Source organism: Hirundo rustica, chromosome 3 (genome assembly GCF_015227805.2).
Source record: "Hirundo rustica isolate bHirRus1 chromosome 3, bHirRus1.pri.v3, whole genome shotgun sequence".
Lineage (NCBI taxonomy): Eukaryota > Metazoa > Chordata > Aves > Passeriformes > Hirundinidae > Hirundo > Hirundo rustica.
The window spans coordinates 55125605-55148349 of record NC_053452.1 but is presented as its reverse complement, the minus strand read 5'-3'; positions in this window follow the sequence as shown (position 1 = coordinate 55148349).

Sequence of the window (22745 nt, the reverse complement as noted above, 5' to 3'; positions counted from 1 at the left end):
AAATTATGGTTTGGAATGAAGAAGTGGTCCATTTAACAGTACATAAAGTCTCTGTAATAGACATAAAATCAGCAGCTAGCAGATGTTTTCTGACACAGTGCATCTGTATGAAGCTGAAGCATATTCAGTTCCACTGTAGCAGCAATACACAGAGCAGATATAATGGAAGACCCTCCAGACAGATGAAGGCAGCCCTGCCCTTACTTGATAATAACAGTAAATAATAACTTGCATTAATTAGCAATCAGAAATTTAATCATGGATTCGGATGCAATTGTGGGAGGTATCATACAGAGGATGAAAGGAAAACCTATCATACATTGGTAACAGATAAGACGAGGAAAAAATTTCATTTCAACTTGGTGTTTGATAAGATCTTGCCTGAAAATATCACCTTTGGGTTGCAACTCTCATTCATACTTTGTGGCCAAAGGCAACTTCTTTTAAATCTCAGGAAAAATTCTTTAGTCAACTCAAGTATGTAGAAATGCAAATTAAAAAAAAAAAATCTTCACTTAAAAATAATATTGTGTATTTTATTTCACAGAAGTGTCTGAGGTTTGAGAAAGAAGCTGATCTGAGCAGGATGGTTTATTTAAAGGACTGATACATCAAGGACGCTTTCTTTCCTGAAGCAGGGAGCTAGTGGAGGAAAATATAGTATGGTTTTGTCTCAGGCTCCTCTGGTGTCCTAAATAGCCATTCATGCCTATCCATGGCAAAATATAGGCTAGTCACGGTAGGCAGTGCAGATATTCACAATTTGTTCTTTGTTCTTCAGTGGTTTTACCAGATAATACTTAATGACTTAGAGACTTAAAATATCAGAATGAACATTTAATTGGTCATGATTACCATAACTGATAAAAATATGGAAGGTCTCAATACCAGAATTTATTTCAGGTCATCTGAAAACTCAGGGCCAGCATGATGAAGGTTATCTTAAGAGTCCACCGACACTCGAGACAAATTAATTTATTTCAAGTCAACATGCGAAGACTGAAGCCAGTTGAACAGAACTGCACTTGACCAAACACAGCTGAGAAGCACCCAGTCTTGAGCACAATGACATCATGTCTTGGACACAGTACAGCCATGTGTTTGCGGCTTCCAAGGATCATATTCATCAGGGAAAGAGACTTTAAAAGCTTCAGTCATGCAAAGTACAGTTCTTATACTATAGACTAGAGATCGTGTATCTTCTTGAGCCACTGTGCTTAATGATTTTTAAGATTCACATCTGTTTTCAGAGACTTTTATGGGACAGTTCAGAGAGTTAGAAATCTCTTCAGTCCATGCTAACATGACTTCTCAAAGCATGTCTCTGAAACAACTGTCTGCAACGAGAATGAGAGATGTCAGTGCAGGAAGCAGAGAGCTGAATATGGAACTGTCTCCCTTTTGAAAACACTGGAACAGCGACAGATCTTCCTGACATGAGATCACTTTCTGTCCAAGAGACACAACAGCAATACAATACAACAAATAAATGCAATGCTAACTGTAAGATATAAATGTCAAGATAAAAAATATGTACCTCTGTGCCTAATTGTTAAAGTATATTGTCTTGGAGTGTATTGCCATGGAGGTAAATTGGATATAGCTGCTTTAACAGATACCAGGGATTAAGTTTTACCCAACATTCCAGAACTCCAAAGGGAGAGAAGCTTTAAAATGGGACACACTCACCCCAAAAGGTTGTCAGATCTAGCAGTGAAAAATGAGCATATGTAGAAAGCTCACTAAAACTGAGCTTCCCACTAACTTTTTCTGTGCTGGACAACAATCTCTCACTTCTCCAGCAGTGTCTGTAGTATTGCCATTGTGGCACTGGCTGCCAATTGCCAAGGGCTTTGTTAATAGAAAATGGAATTATTTTTACTCAGAACTCTTTATTCTTATTGAGTGTGATTTACTGTAGTGTTATTGAGAAGGTCTCATTGTCACCTGATCATATCTTGTCACAACCAATGAGATTACTGTCAGGGAGAAAGCTGCTCATTCCAAGAAACATTTGGTAATAAATTGATTACTGGCTGAAGCTGATACTTTACAAAAAGAGCAATCAATTACATATCTGCCATTGCTCAGAGAGTCTTACATTAGAAAGGCACATAAAATAATCACTAAATAATCGCACATGGCAGCTTGGGCTGGACTGTGTGAAATCAACTTAGACACACACAGGAGTAAAAAGTGTTTTTCACATACTTTGAAAGCTACAGTGCAAAATACAATGATTGTAGATGACCATGCGTAATAACTGGGTTGTGAAGAAGCGTCTTGCTTAACCTCATTCAAAGCACAGCATACTCAATACTGTTTACACTTACAGAGTAATAGTTATTTTTAACAATCACTAATGAACTGAAATATCCCAACCTCCACTTCACACTTAGTATTCATTTTCAGAACTGCTATTCCACTGCCTTCATAAATTCAGGAGGCCCCTGGGAGATCTCTTCCTTGCCTTGCGACCATGCCTTGTGGGACATGCTGCTGTTCCTCCCTTGACACTAATTCCACTGACATCAGGGGACATACACACAGAAATGCACCAGGATACAAGCTCCACATCAAGAGAAATAAAGACCATATGAATGATCTCTTTTTTACCCCTGCCTCCCTGTTTAAGCCATGGAGAGCTTTCCCACATCAGTGCCTTTACTCCTGAATGTCAAAACAGGCTGTGGGACTGTCTGCCACCCCCCAGAGCAGGAGATTACAAGAAAGGTTCCCCAGTGAACATCCCAGGTATGGATCCAACTGCTGAATTAGGACAGAAGAGAAAAGACTTGTCTCTACCTGCTGCTGTGAGGATTCACTTGTTCACATTTTTCTTCCATTCCGGAAAGAAAAACTGCAGAAAAAATCCTCCCCTCTTCTTTCGGGCCTCCCATTTTTTTGGAAACTAGGTTGAGAATTTGGGTCTGGCTGGTGAAAGATCAGGCTTTCCAGTCCCTTTGTTGCTCCACTAACACCAAGTACCCAGGAGCAGCAAAAATCTCAGTCATCATCTGCTGCCAGAAGAGGTGATTGCTGAATGATCCCCTTGTATATACATATTCACTATTGCTACTATAGCCACAAAAGAAGTTCTACCCTGTATTCTTATTTCCAATTTATCACAGATCATTTTCTTCCTTTCCTCTTTCCCATGTTGAAAAATTAAGTCTTTTTACTTTTTTTATAAAGTGTCACTGCCCAACAGTTGTGAGGAATGAAGACCATAAAGCTCCTCCTCCCCAGAAATGGCAAAATCCATGCTGACTCTGGTGCATCACTGTCCAATGTTTAATTCCCCAATTTTAATACAACGGTGTAATTACTTTTATTCTTTTAACTATTTGGGAAGCTAAGAGCAATTCAGTTGAACTCAAAAGGCTGACCAGTGAAATGAGTAATGCAGAGTGCTCTCGAAGTGACACACAGGAGAGGTGGAGGGGGAAGGGGGAGCACCTGCAGATTGTAATGGTAAGGGCTGCAGGAGAGGCAGGAAACAGAGAGGAAAGCTGAGAAGGTAGCTGCAGATTTAGGAGGAGAGGATAGATTTGAACTATGATAGAGTTGCAATGAGCACTCAAAAACTAGGATGGGTCCTAGTAAAGGGTTTGAAGATAGAGAGTACATTCAATTTGTATACACAGCTGTTCCTAACATGCCTCTGGAAAGAGGCAAGAGCAGGGTCAAGAGGTTGATGCGGTTTTTCATAGAGTATAACCGTTTATTTTAGGCCCAGTTTCCAAAAGTGATTTAACACTCCATTTAAGTGCTAGTTTTTAAACAGTAAATGGAAACACACCATTCTCCAAGAGAAAAAAAAAAAAAAAAAAAAAGAAAAAAGAAAAAAAAAAATCAACAAGCAAGGAACTCCAGCACAACCTCTGATTAGCAAGAAAAAGCATGAAGACAGGGACAATGAGTCCAGTTAAAAATTATCTGTAAACACAGTAATGACAGAACTATACACATGTACAGTGAAGAAAAATGGAGAGATGAAGAATGAGGGCTAGCCCAAGAGGTATTCTTGGAGAAATCTAGAATAATCCTTAAATGAGCAATGTATTTTTGATTGTGGTTCTGAAAGCACAGCTGCAACTGTAATAGTCAATATAGTAGTAGGAGTAGTATAGTTCCTTTCTTCCAAGTTTTTTTCCTTCCAAATGCCCATATGGTGCATTATCCTGATACACTAGTAGAAACAGGCCCTTAAAGAGGCCAAGTGATTAGCCTGGTATCATGTGCACCACTGATGGACCCAGACTTTGATTCTTGTACACAAGGACTTCCGGTGTCCTCTGTCTGTTTAGCTGTGCTGCCACAACACGGCAAGACACTGTCGCACAGCCCATTCAAAATATACTGCTAAAAGCTGTACGTGTTAAATTCTGTGAGCTTTAATTTCTTCCGTCTAGAAGAAGAGACACCCAGCAAGATTCTACTTCTGCCAGTTAAGGATTTCTTAAGAGCATCTGCCCTGGATCCAGGGAGTGCTGAAGCAGTATGTGGTATTTTTCTCAGAAGAGCTGAAAGTGCTGCACAACACTCAGTGGCTCCAGCACAGTGATACAAAAACCATGTGGCACTTCTAGCTACTTGATGACAGATATTCTCTTGTGTTTGGCCATACACTTACAATACATTTATTCTTAGGATTATGTCATTGAGCATGAGCTGCTTTCAGGAATTAGATCATACACCTGGTCCTTCCTCAAATTATGTTTTAACCATTTGCTGAAAGCACCAGTTGAAAGGATGATTTGACTAAGTGACTAATTTGACTGAATGCCTGTAACACTTACAAACTATTTTTAAGCCATTTTAAGAGCCTCGCCTGATAGATTTGGGCAAAAGCTGCATAAATTGTGGGTCAGCACAAAGCAGGAATTCACAGATGGGCCTCTCTAAAAAAAAATCACGCTATTTTTGGAGTCATTTGCTCCTGTACCAATTCAGACGAGTACTATATCTTTTCTTTGCTCTCATGGATTAAATAGGAAACAACTTTGAAAATAAATACATAAATAAATTAGGTAAGAATGGGAGTCTTCAAAGACATGAAGGCACAAAAACAGGAGTTAGGTGCCTAAGAGGTGACTGAAGGGACCTCATCAATGTCCCTAAGAAGGGAGGGTGTCAAGAGGATGGATCCAGGCTCTTGGTGGTGCCAAGCAATAGAACAAGAGGCAACAGACAAAAACTGACGCACTGGAAGTTCCACCTGAATGTGAGGAAGAACTTTTTTACTGTGCGGGTGAGCATGCACTGGAACAGGCTGCCCAGAGAGGTTATGGAGTCTCCCTCACTGAAAATATCCAAGAACCATCTGTACACAAAGCTGTGCCATGTGCTCTAGGATAACCCAGCTTAAGCAGGGAGGCTGGACCAGGTGACCCTTTGTGGTCTCTTTTAACCTGACCCATTCTCTGATTCTGTGAAGTGCCCTTTATCACACTTGCATTCTCTGCTTTTTAACCGCCATGCAAATCGTGGAATCATAGAATGGTATGGGAGCCTTAAAGACTATTTAGTTCCCTAAACTAACCCTCTGCCATGGACAGAGACACCTTTCAACTAGACCAGGTTGTTCAGTCCCATACAGCCTGGCCTGGAACATTTCCAAGAAGGACACATCCACATCTCTGGACAACCTGTTCCAATGCCTTAGCACCTTCACAATAAAGACTTTTTTTCATAGTATCTTATCTAACCCTGTTCTCTTTCAGTTTGAATCCATTCCCCATTGTCCTATCGCTACATGCCTTTGTAAAAAGTCCCTCTCCAGCTTTTTGTAGCCCCCCCTTTAAGTACTGAAAGGTTGCTCTACAGTCTCTCCACAGCCTTCTCTTCTCCAGGCTGAAAAACCCCAGTTCTCTCACCCTTGTCTTCATAGAAGTAATGCTCCAGCCCCCTCGTCATATTTGTGGCCCTCCTCTGGACTCACTCAGACAGGTCAATGTCATTCCTGAGGACCCTAGAGCTGGATGCTGCACTCTGAGTGGGGTCTCACTAGAGCAGAGGAGAGGGGCAGAACCACTTTCCTTGACCTGCTGGCCACACTGCTTTGGATACACTGGGCTTTTGGGGCTGCAGGAGCACATAAGCATAACATACTTAACATACATAATAACCTACACAGGCACCTAGATTAAAATTTTTTGAGTGGATCTAAGTAACAGCAGTACTAACTCATTACTGCTTTCCTTCCCCCAAAATAAATTTCACCCCATTTTTGATTTGGGGTATGCATATTCTGCTTTGCAAGAGGATCAAAATGCTACTAGTTCACTGATTTACATAGATGTTACTATCCAATAGCCCTTTTCTGTTGACTCTCTTTGGCTTACATAACTGCAGGAGATACAGCATAACAAAGAATCCGGCACCTGGTTTAAAAACAGGCACTCCATTTCTGGCAGCGGGTAGGACAGCAAGAAAGCCTTTAATTCGAGCCTTTGCGTGTATCCATGCAACATAAAGTACAAGCGTGAGAGGAACATGCTGATAGTTCTGCATTATCGCTAATGGTGCTGAGACACAACAAGAAGGAAAATCGGAGTGCACCTGCTCATTTCCTCAGAGAACCTCCCCATTAGAGCCAAATGAGGGTGTCGGTCTGGGGAACCTGGTCCAGTGTGCCCTTTCTGGATGGCCAGCTTCCATAGCAAGTGAGAAACTTATATTGTGTATTATTTATACCATGGTTGTGCACACAAGAATTCAGAATGGCTCTACATGCTTGTACATGTGACAATACCAAGTGACAGAAATGCAGAAATTATTTGTATCACAGAAATATCAGAGAATAAAATTTGAAAAGTGTCTATATGGAGGGCTAGATATGGAACACGTTGTCAAGTGATTGCAGAAAATTTCTATAAATTTATTAAAATCATCTGCAGAAATAAATGTCCCTGCCCAAACTGTGCAGAACAAAAGAAACAGATTTATTTAGCTGAAAGTGATATTTATTCTTTTCAAGGAGTCCTATGTATTGAAAGGTAGGGATGTATTTTATATACCACAAAATCAGCTGTGGGGCAACTGCAGCTCTGTGGTTTTGTTCAGCTGAACGCAAGCTACGGGGAGCCTTGATTTTTCTATTATTTATCATTTTCAGAAACAATCTAGATTAAAACCAGTAGATTTTGCTCTTTTTGCAAGGGAAACATGGTAAAATCCAGCAATAGGCAGACAGCTTAAAGACCAGTGTTAGTTTCTGAAGTGACTGTTCTTCCCAAGCAAGCAACAGGAGAGATAAAAATTGAGTCTTGACAATACAGTAAGTAGATTTCTAAAAGGTTTTTCCTTCCAGCTCAAATATTTTATGGAACTCGAAAAACATTAGGCTCCACTTGTAAGAAGAATAGAAATGGAAGATAATGGATAGAACAGTAAGAAAGATCACTTTGAAATCATGTCAGAAGACTCAAAACAAACCAGAAGCATCCCAGGTTAACCTATCCACTATTTCCAAGATTCTACAAGCCCCTGGGTTAGGAAGTTTCCCTGTACCAACAGTAAGAAGCAGTATTATTTTACCAGCTTAATTGTTCACTCAAACCAACAATCACTGCAAGCAGCCCTCAGAAATATGGAGGGTGTAGAGAAACAGCAGAGGACAGAGATTGTCTGAATATACAAATGACTGCTTGTTGTTTACCTGGCACCCTAGGTCCTTGTTGTATCAGCTGCCTCACAGAGTAAGTGGGCTTGGATTCTTGATGCAGTTGTACAAATCAGATTTTGTTCTGGTATTGTTTCCAGCTGAAAGCCTTTTCTTTATTCTAATGGTAAGAGACTTTCTTCCTATTAAATGCTTCAATGGTGGATTTAAATATTTAGAGGATCCACATTACACGAGAACTGTCTGAGAGCATCACAAAGAAACCATTAGTTAAATCCATTAAGGATCTCCTTAAGTGGAATTCCCTGCTGTTATCTACATGATAGCCACATAAAAATGACACTGGAGAAAGAAAATGTTGAGGAAAATAATTCCTTCTAACATACTGTATCTGTAAAAAAATCCAGTTTTAGGATCCCTTTTTAATTGTCTCAAAAATTTTAGCTGGCAATTGATACACTTTGAATTAGAGTAGGGAAAACAACATGTCTCGATTTCAGCTGAGCTTTTTTGCCTCACCAGTAAACCCTTTGTTAGACAGGAAGGTTCAGGATCTCTTTTTGTTTTGGACATGACATAAACCATCAAAGTTGTATTCACAGTGCAAGACACATGAAGTATACAGAGTCTTTGTGCTATTTTTAAATACACATAAGAGGTAGCAGTACAGCTAAGATGTTCTTTCCTCCAACTCCTAGAGTAAGGCACTTGAGCCATCTGAATTTTAAAACTTACACCTTCTTTCTAGTTGCTCTTGCTTTTAAAAAGGAGAAAAAGCTTGAATTCCACAAAGTCATTCTTCCATTCTCTACAACCAGTTTGTTACGTGTTCAAGAAGGCAGTTATATTAATCAGAATCTTTCCATTCTTTATCATTTATGTAGCATTTATGTAATATTTTTGAATGCTCAGGATTTTCTGATGTGATGTAAGCTTGTGGATAAAATGCAGGTACAAAGACAGTACAAACACAGTGCATAAATATCCATGTTGGTTGCAGTACTGATATCCCTAATCTTTCCGTAAATCAGTATATAGTGTCTCCAATCATTGCTTTCTCTCTGGCACCCACTTTGAGCATGTTTTACAAAACCCAGGGGAGAAAGACCTGTTCTGTGCTCAGAGTAGTATAAACCCATTCTATAAACGTAGGAAATTTCTTTCTAAGGCATTAAACAAAACATCTGCTTTCTGTTGGAGAATGAGATACTCAGAAGTCTTGGTTTATCCACACATGTAGATGTATGTACACTGGACCATGCAAGACCGCTAAGCCCACTTTGTTTTCTCAATTGAACTTTACCTGAGAGGTCCAACATAGAAGAGAAAAAAACACGTGAGCAAATCTGTTACTTCAGGGGTCAGCACCCTACTGGAGGCAAGGAACAGCATGTGGGCAGTAAGTGAATGGAACAAAGCAGAAACACAAGTGTGAGTCCTGGTGGTTTGAGAGAAGTGTCCATTACAGCCAATGGCTCCAGGCTTCAGAAATCTGGACACTGGAGGGACTGTTGCATCCCGTGAGGGAAGACACTATACATCAGGTGTCCAGAAGCCTTGCACCACTTGGATTGTGCATGACACTCCTGTCCACACCCAGAGAAACTACAGTTCAGGTATGGTGTCAGGTAGCATTGCAAACCCAAGGAATTACAAAAACAGAAGTCAGACCCTTTCACCAGTCAAATATTATCCTAATAATGGGACTGATAATCAAACAATGGCTGTCTGGATCTTCTAGCATTCCCCCCATTTAAGGATATACTTCAGTAATATTTCTAACCTTGTCAATATACTTACGGAAACTTACTTTAATTAAAAAAAAAAAAATCAACGTAATTAAATTCTCAAAAGAATGCAGAACACTGGCTTGCTGTAACATCGCCTGTCAAGGCTGTGGCAACTACAACTTCATAAGACATTGGCAGCACAAAATACTGCCCGGTGGAACAGCGGGATCACAGCTCCTTCCTTGTCTACTCCCAAAACCTCCATCACAACACAGACTTAATGCCTGCCAAATGGGGAATGGAGCAAAGATAGCCCTGAGAACTTTTATTACAAGTTAGTAAGGGTCTTGCTCTGTATCTATAGAATGGGAATTCAGGGTGTGATAAAACAGTGCTCCTGTTTAATCCCTCTATTGATTTTCCGTTGCTATTTGTAACCCTTTAACAATTTCACTTCTGTGCTCTTAGTACCCCAAATAAAAATTTTACGTATTTTCGAGGGGATTTTCCATTTATGCTCCTTCAAGGTAACCGTGATTTATAGTAACTCCTACTACCTCAAGCGTTTTCTCTACAGACAATGGGTATGCCAAGTTCCGACACACGGAACTTAAATGTTGGTATCTCACTTCTGGACAGAACAAGAAAGCGATGCACAGCCGTGGGGGAAAATGTTGCCCCAAAACCAACAACGCCCGGGCGGCGTCACCAGCTCAGCAGGCGGCACAGGCCACCACTGCGCAGGACGACCCGGCACAGCACACTCAGAACACAAGAAGAAGACAGGCGCCCCAACAGGTCCCGCCCGGCTCCGGAGAGCCGGCTCCGTGCGCGGAGCGCAGCCGTCCCCGCCCGCCCCACAGCCCGCGCTGCGCGACATGGCGGCCGCTCCCGGCAGGCACCGGGCGCGCGGCGGGCGGGCGGGCGGGCGGCCGCGAGGTGGCGCCGGGCGGAGCGGGGCCCGCGCCCGGCCCGCGCCCGCGGCTCCCGGTGTTGGCACACCGCCCCCGGGATCGTCGTGAGCTGCACCGGGGCCGGATCGAATCGATTTAAAGATACACGTTTTATTTACCCACTCAGTTTGGTGTCCCATATAAATACTTCTTCGCGTGTTGTTATTCTGACAAATTGCGATCTGCGTTGTTCACACTCCCAAAATCATTGTGCTAAAATAACATTTTTTGTGCAGCAAGTTTGCAAGACGCGGGTGACAAGTGATATTTGAATTCACTGTTTCAGCCATTGTGGCTTTTTGTTTGTTGGTTTGCTTTATAAATCTCCCTGTCCGTGCCGGCAAAAGCAAACACAGCTCTCGCCAAGCAGTGCTTCCGTCTCCAAAGGGACCCTTGTGAATGTCCCCAAACCACTCCCAGTGCTTCAGCAAGGGCCGCACAGTACTCCCACTCCAAGCCGGAGGCCACTCGCCCAAGGGGTCGCCCAGCACAGCCCTGCCACGCGTCTGCCACAGCCATGCCAAAGTTTTGGTCCTGCCTGGGTCCCACTGGGCTTCCCGCTGGGTGTTTGATCCTCTCTGGCTCAGGGCAGCGGTCGCTGCACGCCGCGCCCTGCGCCTGTCTCCACCGGCCTAACCAAACCAAGCTGAGCAGCATCTCCCATGCCTGAGCTGGGAGCAGAAGGGCAGCGGCCAGCAGCGCTGGGCACACCGAGCTGCAGGGCCGCCTCACCCCGTCACGGCTGGGCCCTGCACCAGCCCCTCCAGAGCACATTTGGATCTGCGCTGCTCCCACCTCCGCTGGCAGCTAAGCCCTTCTCCTTTGCCTGTGTGAGCCCAAATTCCTTGGAAAGGGCAAGCAAGAACGCGCAGTGACTGCAGAGAGCAGTTCACTAATCCACAGGTTCCCAGCGGTGTTCGTCTCCTTGGGCAGCTTGTACACCTCACGGAGAGCTCTCCAGAGCTCCTGTGCGCCAGCGCCCGCCTTTCTGAGACGCAAGGCACAACCTTGGAGCGGAGGTTGCAATCTTTTCTCTAGTCCTTCGCTTCTCCCGGCCTCTAGCTGTGCCTGTCCTGAGATGTGCCAACACGCCTCCCAGATCCCTCACCTTCCTGCCTCACTGCCCGTCCTTCAAGTTTTCGCCGAGAGGAGGAGTGAAACAAAGCACCACGCAGCCCTGCGTGGGATGTCTGCGCACACTGAGACTGGCAGCTGCTGGAGTGGGGGACAGACAACGGGGATGATGGTGGGACGAGCGACGGAAGAGTCAGAGCTGCGGTGCTGGAAATTAGGAGAAAAATCCCTGTGGTGAGTGAGCACTCTAACAGCACCGTGAGGCACAAATGGCACGACAACTCAAAAGGGAGCGAGAAGGAGCAGTCAGAGCAGCCAGGGAAATTTGCACCCCCAAAACCCTCACCCCTAGTTCACCTTACTTAAAAACACATTCCCAACAATCATTTCCACAATCCTTCAAACTGTTTCTGAATGCCCTGAGGTTCAGGCTTGGAGTCCTGTTCCTCAGTGAGGAGAATAGCTCAGGTGTGAGTGGTGCAGGTGCAGTGAAAGCTCTAACATACAACCAGTGAATTGTATAAACCTCCTTTGAGCAGGAAAGTCATCGCTAAGCTGAAGGTGCAGAACCAGTCACAGAGAAAAAACCTGCACCAGAGTACTGAAAGGCTTCAAGAAGTTTATTTAGGATAAAAAGGAAAGAAAAAGAATTAGGGAAAGAGTGTCACACAACTTTATTAAGGTGGAGTAAAGGTTGATTCGTGGTCATGCCCTTCCAAATTATAGAGTGCCTAGATTTGAACAATGAAAAAGAATTGCAATTTTGAGCACCAGCTCAGCAGAGACTGAACATGCCAGGCTGGTCCTTAAGCCATGCACACGTACCTCCTAGGAACTCCCTGGAAATGGGGGCTGTGAGCACAGCTAAATAAAGAGTAAAATAGAATAACACCCACAGCATTCACGGGCAAGGCTTGAGAATTGCTCACAGTCTGATCAGGCTGGTACATCTGGCCTACACTTAACAGACCTAAACAGTGATGTTCCCTCCTCATTCCATGCTCCTGAATGAAGTGCTAACTGTTATCACCCTTCACCCTTTCCCCTAGAGTATTTTCTGAGAGTTTACACCACAAAGAATTTTCCAGCATACTTGTAATTACAAAAACCAGGGGGTCAGCACAATTCATTCCAGTATCACTTTTGCCAGTATTGTTAAACCTTTGATTCAAACGAGAGAAACTATTTTTGAAAAAGAACTTTTTTGTTAGTCATTAGTTTATTCCAACTTTGTTCAGCCTAATCTTTTCACACTCCTCCCTGACATAACTATTTGGCCAACAGATTTAGCCTGGACTTCTGAAACTCTCTCTGCACTCTCCCTTTATTAAATGCTGTCATGTGTGGCACAAAGCTGATAGTTGCCAGGGCCAGTTGTATGCCCCTTCTTTGGCAGCACCCACAAAATTGATTGGTTTAGGAATCACTGAGGGGAGTATTTTGCTGTGAATACTAAAATCTAGGCAGTTTAGCATAGATACTGTCTGCTAGTAAAATAAAACCATCTCCCAGCACTGACACAAAATATTATTTGTAAAAGTACCATTTTACTGGTACAACTGTGCCTCTACCAGAGGCTTCTGTTGACACAGCTATGCCTGTCAGGGCTGGCATCTCTTTAGAGCTATGCTGGTAGACATCAGTCCTGGAGATGTGATCTTAGTCATTCAGAACACATATTCACCTCTTTTTGACTCACAGTGACAACTCCATCACACAACTGCATTCAGTACAGTTACGCTTAAGACAGTAAATGCAAACGAAGATGCAAATGCATGTTGTAATTCAAATCAGTGAAACAACATCATATTCTGCTGTTCTTTCCTTACAGCTACTTTATGCAGACTCATAAAATTTAAGGTCAGAAGATACATTTAGGTAACATAACCTGAGGTATAACACAGGTCAGGCAATTTTACGTAATTAAGCCTCATGATTCATAAATGAGCAAGCATCTTCTAGAAACCATTTTTGAGTCAAAGACACCAAGTGAAGAAGTCACCATTTTCCTTTCTAGCTAACAGCTTTTGCTTCATGTTTTTGAATCCCGAGCCCCAAGAAGTTGTTTTGACCTCTGAGATGCCATCATCTGTGCAGGTGCCTCTCCTCGGATTTTCTCCTCTCTGTGATCCACTCTTTGATCATTCTTTGACTCCTTTTATTTGCATTCTTCTAAGTAACATTCTAATCCCTTTTCCAGTAGCAGACCTGCCATCAGTCTCCTCACAGAGCAGCATAAACCACCAGGTTGACACACTAAGACATTATCATTCCCCCCTTCAGTGTCTTCTTGCAGGGAGAGGGAGAACACCCTTGTGACAGTGTGCACTCAGTGGCTACTGCCAGCTCTGTGAGTGGGGCTGAAGTCAGCTGGGTGGCGAGTATTTTTATTTTATATTTTCTGTCTGCCATGACAAGTTTTACATTGCACTGATCTCCAAGCTCCGTGGTGGTAAAAAGCAAGCCCGGGCACTAGCTACACTGCTTTTGTAAGGTCTGGGAATATTTCACATATATAAACTTCAGTAAATTTATTCCAAAATTCAGAAAGTAAGGGTTTTGACTGATATATATTTGTAGGTACAAAGGTATACTTCATATTAAATTCATGTTATTAAAGCCCTTATAAGAGAATCAGCCAAGTAGAAGATGACAAGCTTAAAAAGAGATACCACTGTGATTACAGAAAGACAAGAAAAACAAACAAAATTCCTCCTTACTTTCATTTTCTCTATAGCCCATAAAGTGTTTATGAGTAGCTGGGTTTAACTATTCCTGCCAGCACAAAAGTAATCAATAAAGGAATACCTTGTATAGAAATAATGCATTTTCTGCAGTTGTAGCTAAACAGAACAGATTCTAACAAATTCCTAAGGATCCACTTTCATTACTGAAGAAGATTCTGAATTTTTAGCTCTGCAAATAACCAGCCGAATAGCCTGTAACTCAATTTTTATTAACATCCAGTTGTACATCACACACCTCAAAGTCCAAGTGTCCCTATGTATAGCGTTTCTGAGTACTTAACATCAGACAGCTGGAAATTTTCTCAATATGATGTATAACAAGTGACTTTATTGGGGTAATTTAGGACAGACCCTGTAGAACATGTAAAAGAGTTCTTGGCTGGGAGCTGTTTCTCCAAATCTATCTGAGAAATGACTTGCAATCTTACTCATCTTCACAGGTGCTTGATGCCATTGATTTACAATTTTATATTGCAATTCTAACAGGTTAGCTGAAATAGAGCATACACGTATGAAGGACATTATTGAGTCCAATATCTCCAGCTCAGGAGAATGAGATAGTTCCCTTTCCCATTTAATCATAAATGTTTCTTTAGTGGGCAATAAAGAAAAAGCAATGGCTTTATACAATCACCCCACAATGTTCTGAGATTCATTGCTAAGGAATAAGATTTGCTCAGATAAAAAGGATTCTCTAATACAAGTAGATTTAACATCAGACTGAATAAAGGAACTCCTGAACTGGAAGTAAAGAAGCAAAAAGGAAAGTCTAGCATGTTCCACCTTTGTTGTATTTCTAAGGGAAATGTGAATTTGTTTTTACTGATTCCAAATAAATTAAATCAGTTGTTTCTGCAGTCTTTAGAGAAATTAGGAGCAAAATACACAATATAGTTAGAAAAAGAGGCAGATTACTTTTCAGGCTGGTATGGACTCCATCATAGGAACAGAGGACTTGAGTTCACGCATGGTCATAAAACCTGCAGTTTCCACACCTTCCGACTTATGATCCCTCTCTTTTCAAAACCTTCCTAGAAAGTCAGTTCCCTTTAGCTGGGTAACGAGCTGGATTTATACAACTGTAACAGAACCCACCGTACTCAAGAGGCTTGATTTTTATAATTCTCTTTCCTGCCCAAGTAAAGTTAGCAACAAGTCTTTTGAACAGGATGGAGCACTGAATGGTGTGAAGTTCACAATAGTGAACTTCGAAACAGACATAAAATAGAGATCACCTAATTCATGCATACTGAACCAACCTAATTAATCAGCAGTGCTATTCAAATATAGGACTCCATTGAGCTGTGCAAATAAGATCCCCGCATAAAAATTATATGTATTAAAATTAAATCAGTAAGATGTTTAGTACTGGCCTCACTTTGCTCTTGCTGAACTTTGATTCTTCTGTCACAAGGCACTTTGAAGCTTCCCTCTCAGTGGTACGAGCCCTTCAGTGAGGAGCAAAAAAGCCAGGGTATCTCTGATGGTTTTATCTTATGTGGCCTTTCCCAGAATGAGTGCAGTCCCTGATTTCTAGCTAGTGAGAATAACAACAACCAGTGGTTCCCAAATTATGGTCCTTTCTTCTTGGACATATGCACAGTAAGTTTACACCCAACACAGAACAGTGTGGCATTTTAAATTTAAATGTGGTCAAATGAAAACCACATTTGTCCAATCATCTGGATGAGAAGAAAACAGTTGTAACACAGCCAAAAGATATACACACATTTAATTTCTTATGAAGTCGGCTGAATAATCAGAAAAATCTTAATAGTGTTTGTATATTACTTTTTAAGAGAGAGAGAAAACCAAGAATTTTTCTCTTCACTTACGATTTTCCTAAAATCCACCAAGTGAGATAAAATATTAGGGATGGTCTGTTTGGAATGAAAAACAAACAGAAAAAAAAAAAATTATTAGCATAAAAGGCAAGCCTATTGTCAGTGCCTGAGTTTTTCCTGCCTCTGACTATAGCATCTGGATTTGTTAATGCAGATGATTCACATTTTTAAGTCTTTGTTAAATAACTAGATGATATTTTGGATTAATAAAATGGTCTTTCTAATTTTAATAACATTACTTTTTATAATTAAGCAAGAAGAAACAGATGTTTTTAACAATCCAGTCCTCATCATATGGTAGATTCTCTAGTCTGTCACTAAGTTTCATGGCTTAAAAGGAGCAAGAACTATGTGAATTCATAAGCATTTCTAGGATCACACCCTAAACGGGTAGCATTTTGAGATCTTTTAGAACTCCGTATCTTGAAGCAGTTCACACCCAGGATATTAAAAAACCTCCTCCTCTTAGGTTAGTTGAGCTCTTAGCTTATTTGAAGCAGGTGGCCATCTGTGGGGGATGCTCTTCTAAAGAAATGCTTCGCCCTCCTAATGAGGATTTGATTGTGGCTTTGGCAATCAGACATGTCGTGGCAGAGAGGATGTGAAAGTGAGGTACCCGAGCGGCAGTTGGCGTTGACGTCCTGTTTGCAGAGGACAGGAGCACGCTCAGCGCGTCCGCGGGGACCGCGCGTGTAACTGACAGCGACTGCAGCCCTCAGGAGCGCAGCTTTCTCTTCTGCTGCCTCCCTGGGAACAAAGCCACGGCTGCCCCTTCTCCACCCGATGTGTGGAGCAACTTCATCCAAACTAACCTCTCAGAGTGAATCTAGAGATCACAGGCATTTCAGCTGCATCCTGTGCCAGGAGCATTCCCTTGCAAGAATTGCAAGCTCACTGTCACAGCTTACGGGCTCTGTGGAATCACTGTGTAAGCAAGGATAATGGACCAGCAGCTATAATACGAACCTGAGACTCTGGAGATGTACATAGAGTTCAGCATACGCTTCATAACTGTGCATCCCACTGATGCAGAAATAGAAAGAATATCATAAGAAATTAATAAAGAAATAAAGATGGCAAACCCCACACCCTGAAGTTTTTACTGCTCTGGCTGGACATGTAAAGAATGGATAAATGGTCTTTACTGACACGTGACTGTCTCTATATCAGTCTCTATACCATGACTAATATTTAGGGCCTAAATAGATGGAGTCCCTCAGTATATCAAAAGTACGTCATGTTTGTTGAAAAGGTTACTACCACCTGCCAGCTGTTTATTGTCCCTCAGCTGGAGTCCACTGTGTCCTCAGATCTGTTGGCTCACTTTATCCTCATCTTATTTAGGCAGATGGATCTCAGTTAATGCAGGTAGTTTAAATAGTAAGTCTGGTAACTTGGGTTGTTTAATCTAGATGGGGTTGGGGAATATGTGTAGGAGCAACTGTATCAGCAGATGTGAGGATCATTAATATCTGACAGGGTGATGCCGACAAAAAAATGGAAACAGTAAGTTTTTTTCACTGGCTCAGCTGGTGAAAAGAGCACCTGTTTATAATCTTATGACATAATTTTCTTTCAGCAGTACTGTTGGCTAAACAGAGCCTATTATCTCCCTCTGCCACCAAACCTCCTCTTTGGTCAAACAGAAAGAAGTGGGTAACGGCCTCATGTGCTCTGTCCCTTCTCTTCCCCCTTCCTGTTATGCCAGCTCTACTGTTTGGGCCGTTGGGTGAGTCAGTGCAAGGATCCGGATAAAAATAAGTTTCCTTTCTCCCCTCTTGGATTGCTGGCACATCATGCGTCTGTGCTGACCCTTGCATCAGCACCCCCAAGGTTCACACCAGGTGACCGTGGCAGTCACCTGGAGCTCCTGGAGCTGGCGTTGCAGCTGAAAGAAGTGTTCGTGCAGTCATGGCATTCCTCCCGTGTGTCTCTTTTCCTTGATGGTGAAGTGGGAGCAACTGGACTTCTCAGTGTACAGGAGTGCTTTAAGGGTAGATGTATCAAAGGAACAATTCTCAAACCATGAAGTTGCCCCCTTGAGAAAGCACAAGATGTACCAAGTTGGGATGGAGAAGGCTCAGGAAAATTTCATGTGACCTCTTCCACCTCTCATCTCCCTCACCCTCCTTGAGGCTTTGCAGTGCTTCCTTTTCACCCCCAAGAGCATTCCCTTAGTGTCCCTTGTGTAAAGGAGCTGAAGAAAATTGGCACTGGGGTGAACTTTGGTGGAACTTGGGGGGCAGGATTATAGTGTGAGTGATATTTATGAGTGACACAGCATGGCTATGCTTCAGGAGGCTAAGGCAGCTGCAAGTTGGGCTGCAGGAATTTGGGATTATCCAGCAAGCAGATGTGTATGCATGTGTGAAAGGGTGGGGAATCAAGATAATGTGAGGGAAAGAGGGAATTACAGACTATTACAGAAAAGGAAGAAGGTGGGTCTCCAGCTAAAAGACTCAGAGATGCTGTATTTGAGATTGTAAATGGTAAAATACTACAAAAATGGGTCACAAATAGAGTGTGTCAGGCAAAATCATAATTTGGCACATCTATAAAAATTCAGAATTACATATACCACTATAGTAATAGAAAAAAATTCAGTTTGCAAAGGGAGAATGTTGTGCCATCTTATATGAAAATCCATGCATTTCTGTCGCTACATAAAAATATCCTACAGAAAAATATTTTACTTGGTTAAGCCATGGAGGCCACTGTTTTTTAAAACAGCAGTTGATAAATTCTGTGATATATAAAATATAAGACAATAGAGTGAAAAAAGTTTAGGAAAGAAAACTTAAGGCTTTTTATTTTCCTTGGAACATCCAGCATGTTTACAGCTAAGGTACCAATCTCATTTATTTTATGAGAGTGAAAGCTGTGTACTGTCAGTTTGACTGTTCCTTCAATGTATCAGTCAGCCCTACATCCTACAGCTGACAATAGGAAGGACATCCAACCTGTGTAGCTTCCCACGTATCTCTTGCACCTCAGAAAAGATTTGTAAAAGGCAGGAGAATGGGAAAGAAACTTGGCAGAGAACTCTATGATTATTGTTACACTTGTTTACTCTCGTATACTCTTGTTTAATTTTTCTACTTTATAAAAAATGTGACCATAAATTATTAATTCAAAGGAAGGCCAGTCTTTTCCTAAATTTCTCCAAATTGCAATGATGTTCTCAAACAATGGCACAGGATCCAGAAATATTAGTGTAATTCAATTTAAAGGCTTAGATTTCACGGGTGGGTGAACCCCAAAATCAACAATCCCTCCTATTACTGCCAAATGCAAGATTTTGTTTTGATTTAGAAAATTGCTTGGGCCCCTATCTCACCAAAGTACAGACACAAGAGCTGTTTTTTTCACAGAAGCCTCAGTCCACAGAAGCACTTAATCAGGGCTTAACTTTAAGGAAGCAAGTGATCTTATTGACTTCAATGGATGATTCACATTTGTAAAACTGAGGTATTTAAACAGTCTATTCAAGTGGTCTAACTCTAGCATGTTGCATTTTCATAATAAAATAATGTATTCTCAAGATGGAGATGGTGGTGTTCTAAAGTCCTTTTGTTTACACATTGCCTGAAGAAATTGATTAAATTGGCCAGGATTAATGGCTGCTAAAGATTGGATTTTAATTAAATGGTACAATGTGTCACTCTCTACATGTTTTAGGCCACGATCTGTTGGCGTAAACCACTTTTTTTTCAAAGTTCATTTTGTCCAGCTAAAATAAAATTTTTACACTTACCTATAGGCTTTACACCTAACAGATTCTGGCTTATCAGCTGGCCATCTATGGCACTAGTTTACCTTTTACATTTGTGACTGAAATGTAAATATTATACAATAAAGAAAAGACCGCTGTGTTATATTTATATGTTGATCACACAAGAGATCTTTTAAAGCAAAATTTTGTTACTATAGTTCCAGATACCAGGCTGAAGCAGCCGTGAGCTGGCTGCCTACTTTTCTGTGATCTGATTTATGCCTTATTGAAATAAATTAAAAGATTTGCACTGACTTCAGAATGATTTTGATTGGATGTTTAACTAGTAATAGAAGTGATAATTTAATAAAAGCCCACATACTTCTCTCTTTTTTTCTCATTAAATCTAATGCAAATCTAAAGGAAGGAAATTGAGAATTACAGTGACTTTGACAACAGTTTCATTAAATTGCACAGTGGATTTAACCATAAAGCACAACAAGATCCCAATGAAGAGCTTTTTTCTTTTGTACACAGAGAATTTTCAGACTCCTATGTGCACCCATGTCAAATCCAACAGGCTCTTGAACCTCGGACTGGATTTTTACCAAAAAAAAATTGAGTATTTTTCCCAATACCTCTAAGACAACGTTTCGTAGATATTAAAATACTGGTTTGTTTTCCGTCTGTCTCTTCAGTGTTACTCTTTGTATGACTTGGAAGGCCAAATGGAAGGTTGGCTGCTGTACTGCTGGGAAAGGCAGTAACTTCCATGGGGTTGAACTAGAGACAGGTGGCCTAGGGGGTCCTTATAAATGTTGTAGCCAATGGTGTAAGTTTAGAAAATTACGTTGTTTATTTTGAAGAGGGATCCTGGAGCACCAGAGTTTATAATTTATCAGGAAAAATCAAGAGAAAGAAACTACACTTGGACAACATTGGTTTATAGAAAATAATTAAATTGAAGGAACAATGAAAATAGAACTAAAGTTGAAACTGCGCACTTGCGATATCAGGTATCAATGCAATCACTTTGCAGCGGATAATATGCATGGCAATTAGAGCTTTTTTACATTATATTATAATAAATTCATAATTCATGCATACAATGAGAGCTTTTGGAAAGGAGCATTTGAATTTAACAAACACTACCACTCATCATCTGAGCAAAGATGGCAAAAGGAATTTCAACATTATTTGCGATCTAAAAAATTGAACCATCGTTGTTGCTTTGTGTTGTGCTTTCCTTGCACAGACTGCAGTGCCTTCTGTCTGCTTTAGGGTGTGGCATCTGCCATTGGGGAGGAAAAACTGGCATGTGTTGCCTTTTATAGCAGACTGATTTCATTGTGCTGAGGGCCTCAATTTTATAGCCTCTTAGTTCCAATCTTGCAGCCGAGTTGCTGAAACAAATGGGAGGAAAAGGAGTTAGTGGTACGAACTCTTCAGTTTAAAGCCTCATCCTTTTTTTCCCCCCCTTTTCCCAGGAAAAACATTTCAAAGTAAATCTGGGTTAAACTTTTGCAGGTTATTTTCCCGACTGGAAAGAGTTGTGGAGTGTGTCAGGAAGTACTGCAATCTGTAGCCCAGGCACTATCAGCACATCTTAGCAGATCATCAATATATGTATTTTTGCTCAAAGTATAAGTGTTTAATTGATTTTATGTTTTATGTTAGAGTACACATGTAAAGAAATACACACAAGGAGACATCTATATTTTTATTTGCATATGAAAGACTTTAAGAATCAACTTAGGTGGTTTAATGTGTATAATTAGTGTGCATTTGAATATAGAAAAGAAGAAAATCCAGGAGATAATGTCAAAAAGGCTCACTAACAAAGATGTAGTATTCTCTTGGCAAAAGCTGATGAATGATTTGGCATGAATTCATCTTACGGTTCTGTTATTCTCTCTCCTACAAAGATGATATATCCCTTTCTAGCAGTTTGCATAGAATTGCAATTTGTTGTTGTTACAGACTGTAATGACCCTTGGGGATGCACCTGATTCCCCCCGCTAGAATTACTCACCATTTTTTTTTCCCCGCTCTGTGTTTATGTATGTGTAGCCATATAACATTTTTGCGCTTGCAAAGGATACCAAAAAAACGCACACAAAACCACCAACTAACCAAAGAAACCAAACCCCTTGACTGTAAAACAGAAGTATTAGCAAGGTGTACTTCACGAGCATTGAGACTTTTCAAAACTAACTCCATAATGCAAACCATAATATTTCTGACTTTTCAGACAGAACTAAAATTAATAGACACTGGAATCACACTGCTCATACATTTATCAATACTCTTTGCATGTAACTCAACATTAGAGCATGAAGCTTCTGCTCCTTTAATGTTTTCACAGTGAATTCAAAAGAGCCTACCTATTCGTGACAGCATCGTTCTTGATATGCTGCATTTTTCTCTACCATTATGATTGAATCTCCTATTTATCCATTTTGAAATTTGAAAACCCGCTTACCTTTAACAGAGCGTTTAAATATAATAATTTAAAGCACCGTGGTTTAGATCCTTGCTGTATTGAAAACATTCGCTAATATCCCACTTTGCTGTATACATAGCTAAACATTTGATCTCCCAAATGCTTTCATTAGTTGAATGTAATGTGTGACTATTACCTTTTGTTATACTAGGGTATCACTTGTATTAAGGTAGCTATAAAAAAAACTTCAAACTGTTCTGGTTCGAAAATGTAGGTCAGCGGTAGCTTTCCATTTGGTGCAAGTTACTCAGATCACATATTTTGGGGTTTGTGTTACTACGTTTTCATGAGTGTCTTGTGCATACTGGAAATTATGTTGTTTGGGGAAACAATTATGAGACCAAAAATGTCTCTTGCTCTTTGATCAACTCCCGTTGAACTGCAAGTAAGTACACAGAACATATTGAAAACGGCCCTATATATAAAAGCATCATCAGTGCAAATGACCATTAGAATTTGGAAACAGCTGGACAATGTGGACAACTGCAAAGATGCTAGTGCTGCAGAATTTTAGGTTAAATTTTATAACCGTTTTCATATACAATACGAATCTTC